The sequence below is a fragment of the Molossus molossus genome, unplaced genomic scaffold (assembly GCF_014108415.1).
Source record: "Molossus molossus isolate mMolMol1 unplaced genomic scaffold, mMolMol1.p scaffold_m16_p_13, whole genome shotgun sequence".
Taxonomy (NCBI): Eukaryota; Metazoa; Chordata; class Mammalia; order Chiroptera; family Molossidae; genus Molossus; species Molossus molossus.
In genome coordinates this window covers 43,870,550-43,891,726 of record NW_023425348.1, presented here as the reverse complement: position 1 = coordinate 43,891,726, position 21,177 = coordinate 43,870,550, and the positions used below count along the sequence as shown (strand labels likewise).

Below are 21,177 nucleotides of genomic sequence, written 5' to 3'. Positions count from 1 at the left end.
TAACCACTCACTGGTTGATGGGCTTTTGGGTTGCTCACCACTTTGTGGTTGTTACAAATAAAACCGCTGTGAACAAGTCTCTGTATGAACGTATGTTTTCATTTCTCGTGAATCAGTACTCTGGACGGAATTCGCTGGGTCATATAGCTTAACCTTTTGAAGAACAGCCAAAAGCTGTTTCCCAAAGCAAGCAGCTGCACCATTTTACATCCCAAAGCGCTATCATTACCATCCCCGCTGTATAGACAGGGATCTGAAGCGCAGACACGTCAGCCCTTTGCCGTAGGTGACACAGCAGAGCCGGGCAGTCTGGCTCTGGGGCCTCGCTCTAACCAGGGGCAAACGGTACCTCGTGGGCCATGTCTGGCCAGCCACCTGTTCTTATCTAGTCCACAAGCTAAGAGTGATTTTCACATTTTTAAATAATTGAGAAGAAAAAAAAGTCAAAACAAGAACACATTTGTGACACATGAAAATTATATGAGAGTCAAATTTCAGTGGGTCCATAAATAAAGTTTCGTTGGACGCAGCCCGGCTCATGCGTTTACGTATGATTTATGGCGGCTTTAACTATAACTGGAGTCGAGTAGTTACGACGGAGCCCGAAGGCCCACAAAGCCTAAAATACTTACTGCCTGGCCCCTTACGGGGAAGGTCTGCTGACCCCTGCAACCACCAGACTATAATGGCTCATAAGTGCAGCGTCAAGTAGAGACAGTGAAGGAGGCTGTGGGCACTTAACACGGGGCAGAGAGGGTCAGGGCACGCTTCCTGGAGGCAGCGCTGAGCTGAGGCCTATGAGATGAGCTCCCAAGATGTTTCTTTCCGCCCCTCCATTAAGATGCCTCTTTCTAAATGCCCAGGGGCTGCACCGCAGGAGCACCCAGGCTTCAGGCACCCACTACTTTTACCTCTGGGCCTCATTCAGGGCCTCTGACTACCCACCCCCACCCCCACCAAATGCTAACCTCAGCACAGGGATTACGGCCTCCAGTCTGAGGAGAGAGATGCATTAGGGGCTTGCTGGGAATATCTACTGACCCAGGGCCTCCTAATTGCTGGGAAATGCCTGGTGCAGCCTCTGTGCCTGTGGTTCCCTGGGGAGCCGTGTGGACTATGGCGCAGCTGCTGGGAATTCTCTGAGTCAAGCCGAGCCCAGGGCTTGGGGGACAGTCAGGGATGGGGATGCTGCTGCCGTCGGCTTAGCTCCCACAGGGTTGGGGAGACCTGGGGAGCACATGGGATGCTTTCAGCTTTATCAGCCAGCTCTCACCCTGTGTACCCCCAGACGAGGGCCTCTACTGTCAGGTGGACGGCCCCACCTGCCCCCACCTCCTCAGGCAGGGAGGAGGAAGCGGACACGCAGGAAGAGGGCTGGCTTCGTCCTGTGTGGGCCACTGGCTTGCTCCGTGCCGGAGGCCTCTCGGGGCTCTTCCCTGAGCCTTGTTTTCTGAATCTGTAAATGGGGTAACAGCCTTTGCTGGACTTCAACAGGAGACCAGATTATGGGGGTGGGGGGATGCCAGGAGGGCACATGGCTGCAACGACTGAGGTACCACAGGCGGGTGTTCTGCAAGCAGAAGTCCACACCCAGGTCCCCCCGCCTCACATTCCTTTCTCAGGACCCCCAACCCTGGGACTGGTTCTCATGTGTCCTCTGCCCTCCCCCGCTCGCCCACCCCCACAACTGAGCAATACAATCCCAGGAGCAGAAATTCCACTTCAAATCTGGTGAAGAGGGCAGTAGAATTGCCCACCAGGCCTCAGCCCAGGACCCAGCTGACTGGCTCTTGGAACCGCCTCTCCCAGGAAAAATTCCACACGATTCATAACTTCAGGGCATCTTTGGGAGGCAAACCTCTTCCCTTTCCTTCTCATGTTCTCCTGGGATCATCTTGTCCACTCCCACGGCTTCAGTTACCAGGTGCGGCCAAGGCCACCCAATCTTTGCCTCTCCACCGAGAGAGCAGGCTCCTGGCTGTCTCTGGGGGCGTCACCCAGCTCCTGCAGACCCAGCACTGACCTCACCACCTCCGACATGCTTCTCATATCCCTCAAAGCCCTTTTCTCACCATCCCGTTGGCCACTGCCCCAGGGGGTGGGGGTGGGAGGCAGTGCCCATCAGTCCAAGCTCTCACCTGCGGCCAGCCCAAGATTTTTAACTGGCACACAGCCAGGCCCTGGCCCCTTCAGTTCCTCCAGCCTCACCACTCCAGAACTTGCTGTCCCTTCACCTGACTGACATCTCCTGACCCTTCGGATCTCAGCTCAGATGTTACCTCCTCCAGCGAGCCTCCCTTGAGACCAGGTTTGGTTAGAGCACTCCCCAGCCTCCCAGAGCCCTGAGCACCCCTAATTCTTCCTGGGCACCCTGCGTGAGTACTGTGGACATGTCCATCTCCCCCATGGGCTAGCCTGAGTCATCCTAGATCCCCAGTGGCCTGCACAGGGCAGCAAGAGGGGGGGGGGCCTGGGGCTTCCTGGACTGGGCAGCCGAGGAGGCCTGGAAGTTCTAACAGGGATGTGCTGCTCAGACACTGGGCATTGGACAAACTCCAACAAAGTCCCAGACAACAGGCCCTACCCCTCCCCCACCCCCATCCTGCCAGAGCAATGGCATTACTTAGGATCAATTGATTTCTCCAAGCCACTCCCCAGGGTATCAGCCAAGTCCCCATGAAATCTTCTGGCCCTGGTCGGTTTGGTTCAGAGGTTAGAGTGTCGGCCTGCAGTCCAGAGAGACCCGGGTTCGGTTCCCGCTAAGGGCATGTACCTCGGTTGCAGTTTGTCCCCGGCCCTGGTTGGTTGTGCAGGTGGCAGCCACTCGATGTGTCCCTTTCACGTCGTTGTTTCTCTCTCTCTCTCTCTTCCTCTCTCCCCCTCCCACTCTATCTGAACAAAAAATGGGAAAATGTCCTTGGGTGAGGATTAGATAGATAGATAGATAGATAGATAGATAGATAGATAGAGAAATCTTCTGCCTGGAGCCCCTGCTGGCTCTGGGACAAGAGGAGGCCCCTACCTCCGAGCCTGATGTTCGAGACCCCCTCAACCCGAAGTCCAGTTTTCTGTCTGAATTCTTGGTCTCTGCCCTGACTCCTGTTTGCACAGGGAAGGGCCTTGCAGGAGCCCAGGCCTGAGATGCAGTGAGCGCTGGCCACAAAGCTGCAGGGCCCTCTCCTACCCTGATGTCCTGAGAAGACAGCCAACCCACTTCCCTGCCCCCTCCCCCCCCATGATCCCAGGCTCCAGGCCCTCATTGCCCCCATATCCTGCTGCCTGTGGCCCCGAGCACACTCTCTTTCCTGGGAGTAGAAAGACTCTCAGGCCAGGTGTCATGTCCACATTCCAGCTTAGTCTCCTAACACTGACTTTCTGTGTGACCTCAGACAGGTTACTAGCTCTCTCTGAGCCTTACTTTATGCATCTGAGAAATGGGAACTAGTCTGGCCGGTGTGGCTCAGTGGTTGAGTGTCGACCTATGCACCAAGAGGTCACCAGTTTGATTCCCAGTCAGGACACATGCCCAGGTTGTGGGCCTGATCCCCAGTGAGGGGCACGCAGGAGGCGGCCAATTGATGTTCTCTCTTCATTGATGTTTCTCTCTCTCTCTCTCCCTCTCCCTTCCTCTCTCTCTCTAAAATCAATAAATAAAGAAAAAAAGATCAGTGGTTGCCAGGGGTTGGGAGTGGGGGACACAGTGGATTTTTAGGACAAAGAAACTATTCTCTATGATATTGTAATGATAAATACACGTCATTATACATTTATCAAACCCTATAGAATATACAACACAAAGAGTGAACCCTAATGCAAACCATGGACTTTAGTTAATAACATTGTATCAACATTGGCCCATCAGTTGTAACAAATGTATCACCCTAATGTAAGATGTTAAAAATAGGGGAAACTGTCCTGGCTGGTTGTTTCAGCAGTCGGCCTGCGAACCAATGAGTTGCAGGTTCGATTCTGGTCAGGGGCATGTACCTCGGGCACAGTTTGTCCCCGGCCCTGGTCAGGTCGTGCAGGAGGCAACCAATAGATGTGGCTCTATCACATCGATGTTTGTCTCTCTCTCTCTCTCTCCCTTCTCCCCACTCTATCTGATAATAAGTGGAAAAATACCCTTGGGTGAGAAATATAACAATAATAATAATAATAATGATAATGATGGAAACGAAGGTGAGGAAAGAAGAGCATGTAGGAACTGTCTGTACTTTCTGATCAATTTTTCTGTAAACCTGAAACTGTTCTTAAAAAAGAAAAATAAAGTCTATTAGTTGAATATATGTGTATTTAATTTAGATATCTATATCAATCAACCAATAGATCAGTAGATCCAGGATATTAAGTGATTCGCCCAAGGCGAAACAGCTAATGGGCACAGAAGAGGGATTTGAATCCAGAGCTGCCGACTCTAAAGCCCAGTCTTCCCACAACACCAGCTCCAGAGGGAATGTCTGCCCACATTTCTGCCACCCTCCAGGTCTATGCCAGCCACAGCCTCTGTCACTGCGAACTGCACCTCAAAGGGCCAAGCTCATTATTTTGGTTGGCGCCAAGGGAGCAAGGGCACGGAGTAGGGCCAAGAACCCGGGGGGGAGGGAAACCCCGCCACCAGCACGGGCACAGGGCGGGGTTGGCGGAGACCCTGCCAGGGCCCGGGGAGGAGGCGAAACGCAAATGCGCAGGAGGAATCGCTCCCCTTCTCCTTGGCCCCGGCTGCCTCACGGGGGCCTACATGCCAGCCCCGCCCCAGGGCTGACAGGCTGGGGCTGAGCTCAGCCACCCGCAGGCCGACCACAAACCTCTGGCCTCGGCTTCCCCATCTGTGTCATGGGAGGGTCTGAACACCACCCGACGATCTCCAAAGTCCTTTTTGGCGCTCAGCTTCTAAAACCCTTTAACTACCTGCCCTCTCCTCATCCCCAGGAGAAAAGCGGAGATGGAACAGCTCGGGGAGGAGGGAAGCACAACCCACAGTCCTTGTCTGATGGAGGGGAAGAACCCTCCGCGTTCCTAAGAGCCCGCCTCCATTCACGCCGGGAGCCCTGGCCCACGAGCAGTGAACATTCGGATGAGAGCTGCAGGAAGGCCTGTGACAGGTAGGAGGCTGGTCATCCTGAGGCCAGGCCAGGGCTCTGCCCCTGCCCAGGTGCCTCCACCATCTTCCACAGGGACCAAGGTACAGGGAGTCACAGCCTGGATAACTCACGTTGATGACCCCAAACCTGACTGAGAGCAAAACTCAAGGCATAAAAGGCCATAGTGACACCTCCGCACCATGCTTGAGGCCTGGCCTCCCTGGGGTCCTCCTCACTGCCTTGCCCACCCCTGCTCCCAATGCAGGTGGACTGATGAAGCTACCTCAGCTCTGGGCCCCTCTGCCCATCCTTAAGGCCTGCAAACTCCTCCTCATCTCAGCTCGGGTGGCCCCTCCTCTAAGAAACTGTCCCTGCCCTGGCCGGTTTGGCTCAGCGGTTAGAGTGTTGGCCTGCGGTCCAGAGAGACCCGGGTTCGGTTCCTGCTAAGGGCATGTACCTTGGTTGCAGTTTGTCCCCGGCCCTGGTTGGGTCGTGTGGGGGGGGCAACCACTCGATGTGTCCCTTTCATGTCGGTGTTTCTCTCTCTCTCTCCCTCCCATTCTATCTGAACAAAATATCAAAAAAAAAAAGTCCTCGGGTGAGAATAAAAAAAAGAAACTGTCCCTGCTTGCATCAGGGTCTTCTGGACCCACAGCTCCTGTGCTTCCTTGGGTCCCGCTTGTCCCTGGGAACTGACCACTGCACAGCGGCTTCCTGGAGAGGGCAGGATCTAAGCAGAGTTCACAATAAGGGAGGTTTGTAGCACAAAGGGGAGAAAAGGGGACACTAGGTGGAGGAGCAACACAGGGAAAGTCTGGTGGCGGGGAGGCTGAGCAGGGCCTCTTGCAGGGTCAAGGGTGTCCCCAGGCTCCAGCCAGAATGTCAAGCCTCGTATAGCTTCAGTCTGGTGGAGGAGTAGGGGGGTCTGGTGCCAACAGGATCCTTCCTGCCCTCTGGGGGCTCAGGGGCAGCCCCCAAGCATCGCACTAGCTGGGCTGTTTCCTTAAACTAACAAACCCCAAACAACCAGACAAACCCCAGGCACTGGGACTGGAGGTGGGCCAACGGGGTTCGTTCTGGGACTTCCCATTTTCCAAGGCTTGAAAAGCCCAGAGAAATGTGGGACCAACTAATCTCTGGCCCCCTCACCACCCTCCAGCACAGCCTTCTGCACTTAGCTTTTGACCAGTGCTCACAGATTTACTGTTTCTTGCTGTGCAGGCATCAAACAGGTTGAATTGAGAGATCTGAGCTGCCACCACCACACTATGGCCCTGGGCAAGTCATTGCACTTCTCTGAGCCTCAGAGAAGCCCTAAATTTTAATGAAATTAATAGAGAAGGTAAGCAGATGCAGGACAAAAAGGAAGTCTGTCACTGAAGCAGCTGCCAGAGGGAGAGGCTAGGAAAGGGGGTGCCAGAGAGAGGCCTGGGAGGTAGAGACAAGATGGGCCAGCACCTGCCCGTGTCCATGCACCATTCAGTGGCTGAAGTGGGGCTCAGCAGGAGCCCTCCAAGAATCAATCATGCCATAATTAGGGTCATTAGTAATCTCTTTTCACGGAGGTGACAGAGCCTCCTGTTTACACACTTCTGTCCCGAGAGACCTCTGATCGTCTTCCTCGGGAGCAGGCCAGGCTGACAGCATCACAGGGCAGGCTCGCTTCACCCCAGTCATGAATTCTCACGTTCTCTTGCCCCTCCTGGCTGTCCTCCTGTAGAAAGTGCTCCCTGCTTGTCCCTGGGAACTGTGGCCTCTGCTACCACCTGTCCCATATCTAAGGCTCTTTAGTTCATTCAGTAAATGTTTAAGAAGCCTCCAGAGTGAGGCAGGCACTAGTAGGAGCCAAGAGAGATTCACAGAGACTCAGACATGGACCTTCCTTTTGGGGACACCTCTTTACCAACAGCACGATTATAACTACATGGCTAGTGCTTGCTGTTTAGAGTCTCCCGTGATTTCATGTGATTTCACGGACGCAGCTCACCAAGTCTGCAGGAAGGTGCCAGAGCCCCGTTTTATGAATGAGGAGGCAAGGCTGGTGCAGGTCAGGACATATCTGAGACACACCCTCAGTTAAGGCCCTCAGGGGCTAGAACCACATGTTTGGGACAGTTTGGGGCAGGCTGGACAGGAGCCAGGCTCAGGACCCTGCCCTGGGGCCTCGGGTTCTCCTGGCACAGAAAGAACCTCTCTTCCCCAGGTCAGGGCTATGAGCCTGGGCTGCGCAGTCACCAGGCGTGATCTGGCCTTGCCCACAGAGCACAGCTTAGTGTCTCGAACTCAAAAGTTCTAGCTGCAAACGGTCTCAACCAGAGTCTTAGAATCACCTCACCCAAGACTCATATAATCATGGAATCCTGGTGTGATCCAACGGAACTATCCCTGGATTTCAGATGATAAAATCATCAAATGTCAGCGCCAGGAAAGCCCTGCAGCCACAGCATCCAGCCTGGCTTTCCGCAGAAATCCCCAGCGGAGCGCCTGCTCGGGCTTGCACCCTCCGGTGGCTCCCTCCTCACGGCGGCCTGCAGGAGAGCCCTCCCCACCACCCCTCAAAAACCTGGCACTGACTGGCTCTTCCTGGACAAATGTCCCAGGGCCTCAGGCTGGGCCTCAAGGGCCAGACCAGGGGCCTGGTGAAGGGGAAGATTTTCACATCCTCTCACCCGGGACTGACACCTCAGCCGCTCCCAGGAGCCCAGTGATTCTGCCATGGGGCCAGGCTGACTTTTCCCAGGGCCTCTCCTGGGTGGGGGCCACCTGAATGAGGAGGAGAAGGAACTGGGAGTCTGGCAGAGACTTGCACTGAGCAAACTTGTCTCAGACTAGTTTTTGTGCCCTGAGGGAATGGAGAGCAATGATTTATTTTATTTATTTATGTGAAATAGTGGGGTTATTACACTAACAGTCTTCCTAAGCAGGCCCTGGGGTGGGAAGAGAAGCAAGTCCCACCATTTAAGGGTCTTTCTCTAGCTCCCTTCCACTCACACCTGTCTGCCTCCCCTCGCCTCGCCCCTCCTTCCACTGCACTGTTCCAAGCACACCACACTACCCACCTTCCCACAGCCTTGCCTTTGCTCGTGCCCATGCCGGGCCCTCTGCCAGGAAACCCTCCCCGCCACCCCAATCCACATCCCATCCATCCTAACCAGTGGACCCTGCCCAAAGCTCAGTCTGACCGCCCCGCCCCCCAGAAGCCCACTGCTTCTCCCTTTGTGCTCACACGTCTGGCACAGCTCTTGAGACGTGATCACAGGCCTCTGTGCACAGTAATTATCTGCTTCCGTGGCGGCCTTGCCCAGCGGGCTGAGCCTCCCCAGATGCAGACTTCTGATCCACTCAGCCAAGCTCTTGCGAAGAACCACACTGTCTGTGGCCCTGCACTGCACCAGGAGAGGGGGATGGGGGTACCCCAAGCCCCGTCCCTGCTGAGGAGCCACTGTGTCCCTGCACTATGCAGACACCGAGGAAGTGCCCATGTATCTGTTGGTCAGAAAAGCTGGTTAAATGTGCTAATGGAGGAAAGAAGGAACCAAGCAGACCTCTTAAACCACACCCCTTCAGAGCCCCTCTGAGCTGGATCCCCGTTCTGCCTCTGCCTTTCCCTATTTACAGAAAAATCAAGTTACTTTAAAAAGTCACAATTGAGCCCTGGTCAGTTTGGCTCAGCGGTTAGAGCGACAATCCATGGTCCAGAGAGACCTGGGTTTGTTCCCGCTAAGGGCACGTGCCTCGGTTGCAGTTTGTCCCTGGCCCCGGTTGGGGTTGTGTGTGTGGCAACTAGTCGATGTGTCCCTTTCACATCAATGTTTCTCTCTCTCTCCCTCCTGCTCTATCTGAAAATAAATGCAAAAATGTCCTCGGGTGAAGATTTAAAAAAAAAGTCACAATTGAGCCCGGCTGGTGTGACTCAGTGGTTGAGCATCAACCCATGCTCTAAGAGGTCACTGGTTCGATTCCCGGTCAGGGCACATGTCCAGGTTGTGGGCCTGATCCCCAGAGGGGGCATGCAGGAGGCAGCCAATCGATGTTCTCTCTCATCAATATTTCTCTCTCTCCCTCCCCCTTCCTCTCTCTCTAAAAACCAATAAAGAAAAAAAATTTTTTTTTTAAATCACAATTGAGTATTTTCTTCCACAAGTTGTTCTTAAACCTCTGCTATCTGTGTGCACGACTTCTGTCCCTGGGCTAGCACACAGTGACCTCAGACTCCTCTCGTCAGCATGGAGTTCTGTGAGAGTAGCAGCCCCTCTACCTCCAGGCAAGTCTGAGAACATGGGGTCTGAACTTTTCGATCTCTTTCAAATCTCCTGGTTTCCCTTCAGCAATCAAAGAATCCCAGCCTTGCTTGAATGCTGAGGAAGAAAAGTCCCAGGAGCTGATGGCCAGCACACCTTCGAGGTTCATGCCAATCCCACGATTCGAGGCCTCCAATTCCGTTATTTGCGATTCATTCCTTTGGCTAAAGCATCCCTCTCGAGGATTCTCTCTTAAAACACACATCTCCCCTGGAAGTGGGAGCCCATGACACCTACCCAAGTTGGAGGGTACGGGAACTCAGTTTAGTACTTGGCTCTAGAGAAGCAGTAAATGACAGGGGTTGGGGATGTGCACGGAGAGCCAGGCTGCCAGGTTTGAAACCCAGCTCTACCACTTACAAACTGAGCACATTCCTTAACACCTCCGAACCCCAGTCTCCTTATTTATAATGTGGGGATAAAAATAGTGCCGACCTCATGGGCTGCTGTGAGGATTAAATGAGCTTATACACGTAAGGTGCTTAGATAAGTCCAGATACACTAAAGTAAACAAGTGCAGCAGGTATTTTTCTTGCTTGTAAAATGGAACAATAATCCCTGTTTGCCCTGCCTTTTGTTTTTTGTAAACTGTAGAGTGCTGCCCCCACATAAGAGGCAGACATTGTTTTAGAACCCAGTGGGCTGCTCTTTGTAGCTTGTCTCTTAACTCTTTTCTCCCCACCTCTTTTCTCTCTTTCTTTTTTTTTTTGGTTTATCCTCATCAGAGGATATTTTTCCATTGATTTCTTTAGAGAGAGTGGAGGGAAGGGGAGAGAAACATGGAAGTGCGAGGGACACATCAACTGGTTGCCTCCTGCGGGGCCAGGGAAACCTGCAACCCAGGCACATGCCCTTGACCTGGAATCGAACCTGTGACCCTTGGGTCCGTGGGCCTCTGTTCTAACCACTGAGCAAAACATCCAGGGCTTTCTCCTTTCTTTTTTCTTTACCTGGAAGAAGGTACCAGTGGCTGTGAGCTGGGCTCCCAGGGGCGGCCTGTCAGGGAGGTGGTGATGTCACTTCACTGGGAGAGCTGTGGGGACAAGGAGACAAGGCCAGTCAGATCACTCATCAGTTCACCTGTGTTGTCCCCTCCCACCTGACCCTTAGTGAGCCCCTACCCTGTGCCCACCTTGTGGTGGGAGGTCCGGGGGGGGGGGGTCACATCTAGTCCCTGCCCTGGAGAAGTCACTAAGCTGGTAGGAGACACACACGATCCAGTTGTGGGCCATGAGATCCCTCACGTGCAGTCCCCCCTCCACACCTGCTGTCCACAAACCTGCCCTAACCCCAAACCCAGTGTAACCTGCTCCCCGAACCATTCTTCCTCCCCTAACCCAGGACCCACAGAAACATGATCCAAAGCTCAGCCACCCTGGGACGAAACCGGGAGCTGTGCCCACTCCTGTGGGGCAGAGGCCCTTTCGTGCTGCCCGGGGACCTGTTTCCCCAGAGGTAACCACCAAACCAGCTGTTCTAAAGCAGCCACAGAGGAAGGGCTGGAGCCTGGAGGCGGGATCTGGGGCACTGAAATTACGTGGCTTACTTCTGACTCATGCACCACCTCCCCCATCACCAGCTCCCACAGCCTGAGGAGCGGCCCTCCTGCCCAGAGACTGGGAGGAGAGATGGTGCCAACGGGCCATGGGGAGGGAGAGGAGAGGGGAGGGGCTTCTGGGTCAGGCTGCCCACTTCAGAGGATGCTGCCACACTGCCCTTCGAGGACATAGGCTGGCAGGGCCAGGGGCCTGCCTCGGTCACACAAAGCGTCAGAGGCAGAGCCAGGGCTAGAAGCCAGGTTTCCTGGTGCCCTGTAGAACCCAGAGCAATGGTGGCTCAGGCCTGCTGGCCAGCACAAGCCCATGCCAACATGAGAACTCTCCCAACCTGATTGTGCCCTGGAGCCACACACCAGCAGAAACACACAGCTAAGACTCAGCCTTGGATGGGAAGAGGGCAGAGCTGGGTTCAGAGACAGCTTGGAAGTGACATCTGGTTACCGAGAGACAGATTCCTGGGGCACCCCCAGCCCTGCCTCCCTCCACCTCCAGCCCCTGTGTTTCTCACACTGCCCTTTACAGTTTACAAAACACCCTCTCTCCTTCATCTCCCACAGTGATCCTAAGACCTAGGTGACAGAGGGAAGATAAAGAGAGCAGGGCTTCTCAGACTTCAACGTGCAAACAAATCCCCTGGACACCTTGTTCAAATGCAGGTTGACACGGTAGGTCTAGGCCGGGGTCTGAGAGTCTACGTTTCTGACAAGCTCCTGGGTGATGCGGATGCTACAGGTGCAGGGACCACATTTTGAGTAGCAAGACTACAGCTGTTAACGGTATGGGTGCTAAGGTCAAACTGCGTAAGTTAGAATCTTGGCTCTTACAGTGTGGCCTTAGGCAGGTTACTAATCTGTGTGTCTCAATCTCTTTATGCATAAAACAATAATAATACATACCTGTAGGGTTGATGCTTGAGGATTAAGTTATGTAAAATCCCCTGGCTGGTTTGGCTCAGTGGTTACAGTGTTGGCTCTTGGACCAAAGGGTCGGGGGTTTGATTCCCAGTCAAGAGCACATACCTGGTCCTGGCCGGTTTGGCTCAGCGGTTAGAGCATCGGCCTGCAGTCTGGAGAGACCTGGGTTCAGTTTCCGCTAAGGGCATGTACCTTGGTTGCAGTTTGTCCCCAGCCCTGGTTGGTTGTGCAGGTGGCAGCCACTCGATGTGTCCCTTCACGTCGATGTTTCTCTCTCTCTCTCTCTGTTCCTCTCCCTCCTTCCCACTCTACCTGAATGGAGAATGGAAAAATGTCCTCGGGTGAGGATGATTAAAAAAAAAAAAAAAAAAGAGCACATACCTGGGTCTCAGGTTCAATCCCAGGACCTAGTCAGGGCATGCTCAGGAGGCAACCAATCCCAATCAAGGTGTCCTTCTCACATCAATGTTTTTTTCTCTCTCTTTCCCCCTCCCTTCCACTTTCTCTAAAATTCAATAGAAAAATATCCCCATATGAGGATTAACCAAAAAAAAAAAAAAATTATGTAAAATGACTTAAGTAACTGTTATTTCAAAATTAAAAAAATATATATATGTCTTCATTGATTTTAGAGAGAGAGGAAAGGAGAGAGATATAGAAACATCGATGAGAGAGAACAGAACATCGATTGGCCGCCTCCTGCATGCCCCCCACAGGGGATCAGGCCCACAACCTGGGCGTGTGCCCTGACCGGGAATCGAACTGGCGACCTCTTGGTGCCTCCTGGGTCAATGCTCAACCACTGAGCCACACCGGCCGGGCTATGTTAACTTTTAAATGGAGCCTCTGAGAGGTGGACACACTCAGCAAGGTAGCAGAGTCAGAATTCAAACCCAGTCCTCTTAATGTAAATCCTGCAATACCAAGCTGCCACAAATGTCACACGGCAAACCCGCCCCCACACACCCATTAGACAGACATGATACTGAGGCCCAGAGATGGGCAGAGAGCGACAAAGTCACCAAAAGTTGGTGTCAGAAATCCAAGTCCAAGCCTAGGGCTGTTCCTATCACACTTTACTGTCCTGTAAGGAAGATAAAGTGTCACGAATTCATCTAAGTCGTCCCAGCTCTGCTGTCAGCCCTCACCTGGGCAGTAGCTACCGGAAACCAGACGTGGGAATAGCTGGATGTGGAGGCCACGCCCACAGCAGCCCTTGTTCCCTGCTCTCTTAGAGCCCTGCCCTCCAAGCCGTGAGAACAGTTCAGCATCCTCCCTCCATCTCCATCTCCTACCTCCAGTCTATGGCACTGCTCAGTCTCAGAGTCACCCAGCTGGGGTCGCAGGTGGAGGGTGGCACAGCCTGGGACTGCCTCCACCCCCACCTTGGTTTCCCAGCACGAGGCCAGTGGGAACCTGTGAGTCACTTGAAGGAAGTGCTCAGCCCCAAACAGGAAGTGGCTCTTCAAACAGAAATCCCCTGTAGGATCTCCCCAGGGCCCGGCAGAGGGTGGCCTGGGTAGCAGAGTATGATGAAGGGAAGCTGATGGAGGCACAGTCAGATTTTACCTGAAACTCCAATGCAGCATCTATCCTCACTCTGTGGAACCTCGCCAGGGGAACTTCTCTGCTGTGTGATCTTAGGGATATCAGCACCCTTCTCTGAACCTCAGTTCCCTCATCTGTCAGATCCTGGTGCTGCACTACAAGACTGCTATGGCCTGGCATTCTACAATGAGATGAAGAACTGGAGGAAGTGAATAGGGGTTTTAAATAAATGAACAAATGCATATATGAATGAAATGAGTGAGTGAATGCAGACACCTAGATTTAAACTCTAACTGCCAGGAGAGGCTCTGGCCATCCTTGACCCTAAACTGGAATAAGTGGGTTGAAAATTCATTATTTGATTTGTTTTTAGTCATCTTTCTTAGATGTATGTATAGCTCACATTTATTTCAATGTTTAATATTAGAAATATTTTGGGTCCCTATTTATAAGTTTGGGGATGTTTCTGTGACCAGAAATATGTGGTAGGAACTTAATTCTTGTTTATACCAATTAGCCTAAGGTAAAACTGGCTTTCATATATGTCATTTCACTTAAAGTGGCAGTTTCCAAGAGCCTATAAACAGCATTAAGTGAGGACTTACCCTATCCATTTCCCAGTAATGCTGAGCATCCTTTTACTTTTGGGGGGAGAGGGCTTTTCTCTCTATTCCAACTTGTGGTTCTAAAAGTACTCATGGATCAGCGTGGTTATTCACAGAAAATGCACATGGTGGCTGAGGGACATCTCATGGTACAGTTGTCCCTCCTTATCTGTGGTTTGAGTTATCTATGGTCAACCATGGCCCAAAATTATTAAATAGAAAATTCCAGAAATAAACAATTCATAAGTTTTAAACTGCACTCCATTCTGAGTGGTATGATGAAATGCCACACACACCCCCCCATCTGGCCCTGGACATCAATCATCCCTGTGTCCACAATGTATACGCGCCCTACCCTTAGTCACTCAGCAGCCATCTGGTTATTGATTGACTGTGGTATCACAGTGCTTGGGTTCAAGTAGCCCTCATTTTACTTAATAATGGCCTCAAAGTACAAGAGTAGTGATGCCGGAAATTCAAATATGCCAAAGAGAAGCCATAATGTGCTTCCTTTAAGTGAAAGGGTGAAAGTTTTCAATTTAATAAGAAAAATAAAATTATGCTACTTCGTGCTAGTATGCCAAGAGACAAACTACATTCACATAACTGTTATAATTGCTCTATTTTATCACTGGTTACTTTCATTAATCTCTTACCATGACTAATTTATAAATTAAACTTTATCATAGGTACGTATGTATAAGAAAAAAACATAGTTTATATGGCTGACCCTTGAACAACACAGGTTTTGAAAAAAATCTCGTAAGTATAAACGAACCCATACAGTTCAAATCTGTGTTGTTCAAGCGTCAGCTGTATTTTCGATCCGCAGCTGGGAATTTGTGTGTGCGGAGGGCCGGCTCAAGTTATACACGGATGTTTCATTGCGCAGGGGTCAGTGCCCCTGATCCTCAAGTTGTTCAGGCTCCATTGTGTAGGGTGTGGTGCTATCCATGGTTCAGGCATCCACGGGGAGGCTTGGAATGGACTCCCTGTGGATCAGGGGGACTGCTGTATTTAGCAACTCATATTACTCAAATCAATGTAACATGAAGTATAACACTAATTCTTTACATTGGCAACTAGATGAACATTAAACACAAGAACTGTCAATCGTTTCATATTTATAGAATCTTCAAAAACTTGAATATTTAATCTCTATTTAAATAATTTAATTTTGTCCAGCCGGTGTGGCTCACTGGTTGAGCATTGACCTATGCACCAAGAGGTCACTGATTTGATTCCCGGTCAGGGCACACGCCCAGGTTGTGGCCCCGATCCCTAGTGGGGGGCACGCAGGAGGTGGGCAGTTGATGTTCTCTCTCATCGATGTTCCTATCTCTCTCCCCCTCTCCCTTCCTTTCTCTTTAAAATCAATAAAGAAAAAATAAATAATTTTATTTTAAATCTGTTATTTGCTCATTATGCTATGTAGAGTTTTCATTTCCAAAATATTTTTAAGAAAAATAATTTTTGGAAATATAAATGTTCCTTTCTTTACATTTACTTTAATTTAAATTTTTGATGTAAATATATTCAAATTCTATACTCTTTAAATACAGTTGCATTTTATTTTTGATCATTTAGATTATTGCCATCAATACAATTTTCAAATGATGTAAAAATCTTGATTATAACAATATAATTATAGTGATCTTGCTAAAATGAAGACAATAAAATATATTTTATGAAATAAATAATGTATGAACTATAAGTCTTTTTAGGCATCCGGACATCACTAGCCCACGACCAAAACACCGAGATGTATAACAATAGCTCAGCTCATTCCTCCTTGATACTGTGTCCTTTTGTAGTATAAAACTGTAATTTACATGTATATTTCAATTTACATTATGCAGATGTATTTGTCAATGTGAGAAAATCAAACTATTTTATGTAACAGTTTAAAACACACGACAAAGATATAGGGACCTCTATTTGTATGTGTGTCCTTAGCCCCGCCAATTTTGAGCCAGGCCTGCCTGTCCACTCCCTGCCTGCCGGCTCTCGTGTTTGTGGGCCCCAGGGCACCTGTGCCGGTCATTTCACCTTGCTGAGCATCAGCTCTGTGGCCAGCCAGCCCTGCCTTCCGGGGTCTGCCTTTTAAGAGTCTCATGCTCTACCGACTGAGCTAGCCGGGCGCTCTGAGTAGGCCTTTTAGACAGTTCTCTATACATGAGACATCCGCATGCTTAGATGGGGACCTTATTTTCAGAGACTCAAATGCCCTCAAGGGCAGTGACCACAACTTGACTAGCATCTCTTACAGGCCAGTTTCCTTAAAGTCGCTTACATTCTGGCACCATCTGTGAAGGCACCTGATGGGAGGGCCCAGCAGCCTCTGGTCCACCAGGCTGGTAGCCCCCAAACATCAGGCTAGGTGAATGACCTATGGCTCCTACAGCTGTATTTTTCTTCCTCCGCACCCCTACTCAGTCTACCTCTACCCAGCCCACCTCCTGCCCCCTTACTCTGGGTGACTGGATCCGGCAATCAGGACACAGCAGGGCTCTGTAAACTGTAAAGTGCTGGTCCATGTGCTCAGGGCCTAACTCCATCTCTCTTGTGTTTCCTGCTTGGCCTGGCGTGTGCAGAGTCATCTACTATACCACTGTCCACCACTTATGGAGGGCTGGCCATAGCTCAGACAAGCGAAGAGTTTGTTCTCTCACTTAGCCTCCCACTGCAACCCATTCCACAGATGGCAAAATGGAGGCTCAGGGGTGCACAGCTAAGCAGGGGGTGGTGCCAGGATTCATACTCTGACTCTCAAGCCAGTCTAGACAACATAAATCCAGTCACCAACCACATTTCCTAAGCGCTCGTGTGTCAGGAGAGGCCACGAGCCCCGGAGGACAGACAGAGCTTCTACTGAAGAAGCCCTAAGGTCTAACGGTGCACAGATGCTAGCTAGAGTGTTTGTGAACGAAGGAGGCAGGAGCCTGGGGAGGGGCCAGGAGGACCTTGCCAGTGGATCAAAGCCATTTTCCAGCCTAACCCAGCGGGACCCACCACAGGCAGCAACAAACACCTGGGAGAGAGCAAACTTGTTTCCCCTGCACTCACCACCCGGGCCAGCCACTCCCTGCCTGCTCTGGGGCCACCTCTGTGTGCCCACCCTCATCCCTGGGGTCTGTGGGTTCCCCAGGCTTTAGGATGGGACACAGCCTTGATGTGGACTAGACATTAAGCCTGGAGAAAGTAGGACCCTGCCCATCTGAGAACAGAACCCCTTATGCAGTAGGTGCTTAATAAACGGTTGCCAGACGAGCTAAGACTAAATAGAAGTGACTGACTGCTCGGGTGCCTGGTTCTGTTCGTCCTGGCCACTGGGAGGTTAGTTCAGGTTCTGGACCAGATGCAGGCAGGGGGCCAGAGCACAGCGGATAAAGGCGAGGCGCTCATGTACCCAGCCATGGCAGGGCGCAGGTCCTGGCCCTTGCACCCCCACACTCACGCTGTGTGGTCACGGGCAAATCACTTCACCTCTCCAGGCATCAGTCAAACGGGCTCAGCGCCACGCTGAAATCATCTGATTTAGGTGAGCGCGTACAAAATTTTGGTTCAAAACATGGGCAGTGGGACTCAGAGAGGGAAGGTGACTTGGTCAAAGTCAACGGCAGGTGCTAGAGTCTGGACTAGAACCAGGCCTGTCGTGCTCTGCAGAAGCCTGAGAGGGGAGGCCAGATTCTGGGCGACATTCCTTGTGATATCATGGGGTGGGGGGAGGCAAGAGAAGGGTTGGGTCAGATTCCATCAGGGCCAACCCAGGCTGACATCACCAGTTAAAGTCATCGGAGTCCTGGAAGCACAACTTCTATTTGTTCATTCCTGGGCCGCACTGACCTACACAAATTCTGAAGTGATCCCTGAGTACCTTCTGGAAAAAGCCTAGGAGCCACAGTGGGGTGGGCTGGGCTGGGAAGAAAAACCAAACTTAACTGAGGTGGGGATGGGCCCCAGGGGCTTCTATTTCCTCCACAGCGCTCAGTGCCTCGTGGCTCTGACCAGACCTCTGCCCTCGGGCCCCGTGCCATCCCCTGCGCTTCACCAAACCACACTGGGCTGTGCACACAGAGGTGAGGGTGGCACAGAAGCAGACTTCTCTGGAGTGGCTATGGCAGGGCACCAGCCCAGCCCTGGAAGGACTGGAAAAATTGCCTGCAGCCAAGTCATGGGAAGAAGCTGGGGGCGGGGCCTCAGTCCGCCTGCCAGTCTGGGGAGCTCTGGAGGGATCTGCTTCTAGAAGCTGAGAGACAGTGAGTAGCCGAGGAGCCGATGCTGGGGATCAATGGGAGAACAGGGCAGCTCTCAGAGGTCCTGCCTCTCGTTGACCACAGGACCCTGGGACACCCATTCTGCACCCCTCTTTCTGATAGGTGAGAAGAGCTGTCACTTACTGATGCTTCCCGTGCTCTGCATAATCAGCCCGGCAACACTTGATCACACACGGATCCTCACGAGAGGCCTCTGCCGAGCTGCACCCCCACCTCTCGGGACCTCTGTACCATTCTGGAGCACTCTGGCTGCGGAGGTGCATGAGTGGATGCCCCTTTACCAGTGACCTGGTGGGGGGTCTAAGCCGTCCAACACCCTTGCCCCTGGCAGCCAGCTCTGGGGACTAAGCCAAGTTCCCCTCACGGGGCCTGGCTTGAAGTCACACTCTTGCTTCTCCTCGTTCTGATTCTTCTTCCTATTCCCTTAGCCATGTTTTTTTCTTTCTTTCTTTCTTTCCTGGAAAACTTCTGATGTGAATCATTCTGACAGAAATCCTGGGCCTGTTTCTACAACACCCAAGCTATGAGGTAGGTGCCATTAATTTTCCCATTTCAGAGATGAGGAAGGTGAGGCTCAGAGACAGAGCTGTCAAAGATCCCGTGGGGAGCCCTGGCTGCTTTGACCCAGCGGTTAGAGCTTCGGCCCTCAGACCCAAGGGCTGCAGATTTGATTCCCGGTCAAGGGCATATACCTGGATTACAGGTTCAATCCCTGCCCAAGTCAGGGCCATGCGGGAGGCAACCAACCAATATGTCTCTCTCACGTCCATGTTTCTCTCCCTCTCCCTCCCTCCCTCCCTTGCACTCTAACAGTCAATGAAAAAATATCCTTGGGTGAGGATTAATAACAACAAAAAGATCCCGTGCAGCAAGACTTGAGCTGAGGTCAGCCCAATGCAAAGCCCGAGCCCTGAGTCCTGTCCACCCAGCACCATCAGAGCCTATTTACACCCTTGAACACCCGTTCCCTCCTGGCCATCTGAGCTCATTTTCTTTCTTTTTTTTATTGGAAGAAAAGCAGAAGAATCGGTGGATGATCCAAGGGGGATGACTAAGTCCTCAGATTCCTCTGTTGGCTCAGATCCTGTTTTGGTCAATCCTTGTGAATCAGGGCGGGTCTGACATTCTGGGAATGCAGGGAGACTTCAAACCAGCTCCATGAAAACAAGTTGTAAAAACACTGGCCGCCACTCCAAGTGGCCGGCTGGTCGGCCTGGCTCCACGGAGCTGGGTTGAACAAGTTCACCAGAAAATATACACAGCAGGAAAGATTTAGGCTAGACCCAGAAGAACTTCCCAGTAATTGGGAGCTGAGCCAGGAATGGGATTGGGCATGGTCTCTTTGGAAGCAGATGGATCCATGTTCTAACCTTTCTTGTTTAAAGCATTTATGACACCATTTCAGTGAGCACCAGAGACACAAAGCCACCGCAGGCCAGCCCTGCCCAGCCCTGAGCGTCTACCACTGACTAGGAACCAGGTTTATGAAGATGCTCTGACTTTGTATGGCTTGTGCCTCGTAGGAGGTCAGAAGTCCCCACACCTACCCAGCCGGAGTGGCTCTGTTGGTTGAGCGCTGTCTTGTGCACCAAAATGCTGCCAGTTCGATCCGCAGTCAGGGCACATACCCAGGTTGCCAGTTCGATCCCCAGTCAGGGCATGCAGGGAAGGCAGCCAATCAATGTTTCTCTCTCTCTCCCCATACCTTCCCTTCCTCTTTCTAAGCATGTCCTTGGGTGAAGATTAAAAAAAAAATTAAAAGGTCACAGGTGAGGGCCCAGGATCCCCCCTGCATCGAGAGCAGCCGGAAGCCCTGGAGCCTGTTAGACTCAGGGCAGGACTCAGGGCACCATGCCGCCTCCTCCAAGAGCCTCCCGATGCAGAGGATGGCAGCAGGTGCCTACAGATGAGGCCCCCTCCCCTGCCTCCTGCATCTCCTCTCCCCCCCCAGGAAGCACCGAGGAGGCCCATCCAGCTTGTCCCCCCCACCCCTTTCCAGCAAGCACCCCCTTTCTTTCCTTCCTTCTCGTCCCAGCTTCTCAAAGAGTTGTCTCCACTGATGTTTCCACTTCCCCCTCCCACCCGCTGTGAAACCAACGACCGTCTACCCCCAAGCTCAGCCAGGACCTCCGGTGAGTAAGCTCACTGGACAGTTCTCAGTCCTCCTCACACTGTGGACCTCACCTTCCTCCCCTGGCTTCCAGGGGCCAACGGCTCTGGTTTCCCTGCCCACCCCCCTACACTGGCTCCTCCCTGCCCAGGCCCCAGGTCACTGCTCTTTATTCAAAGCCCTGTTCCTTCCTTTAGGAAACTCTCCTTGGGCCACATCACCCCCCCTCTGCCTCTGCCCAGACCAAGCTCAAGCCCTGTGCACCCAGTGAACCTCAGGTCACCCCACCCGGACATCCCACAGGAACCGCACACCCACAGTGGCCAAATGGGAATCTATCACATTCCCCCAAACCTGCTCCTCCCCCTCTCCCAGTCTTCCAGGCCTGGAAGAAGAGAAGCACCTCCCCACCTCCCTGCACCTCAAACCCCCAAGTTCCAACCGGCAGCAAGCCCTGCTCTGTTCTCCACCACCTTCCCCTCCTCTCCCACCAAACACCCCTCAGATCTCCTGTGGGGAGCCTTCTTTAACACTCCTGTCAGCTCGGGCATCATGTTGCCTTTTTGTGAGCCCCAGACAGCCCTCAGGTCACAGCCATGCTAGCACCCCCCGCACCCCCCACTGCCCAGGCTGCCTCCAGAAGGGCAGGGGCAGCGTCCGATCTGACTCGGGTCCCAGAACCCAGCCTGAGCTTGACTCAGAGAAGCCTCCAGGAGGCGTCTCCCAATCTGAGAAGTTCTGTTTCTGCTCAATTTGCCCCATGGGTGAGGTCCGGCTCT

At 52.2% G+C, this 21,177-nt stretch overlaps 1 protein-coding gene across 3 annotated transcripts in view; it reads right to left on the bottom strand.

Moving 5' to 3' along the window:
* Window positions 1-21,177, bottom strand: part of GDPD5 (glycerophosphodiester phosphodiesterase domain containing 5) — a 90,618-nt gene that overhangs the window by 43,288 nt on the left and 26,153 nt on the right. For 2 of the 3 annotated variants that reach the window (XM_036259726.1, XM_036259729.1), the window contains exon 2: window positions 10,336-10,418. The gene's annotated coding sequence lies outside the window, so the exon portion shown is untranslated. Of the gene's footprint in view, window positions 1-10,335; window positions 10,419-10,733; window positions 10,822-21,177 lie in introns of those variants that run through there. The other variant, XM_036259727.1, reaches the window with a different exon arrangement.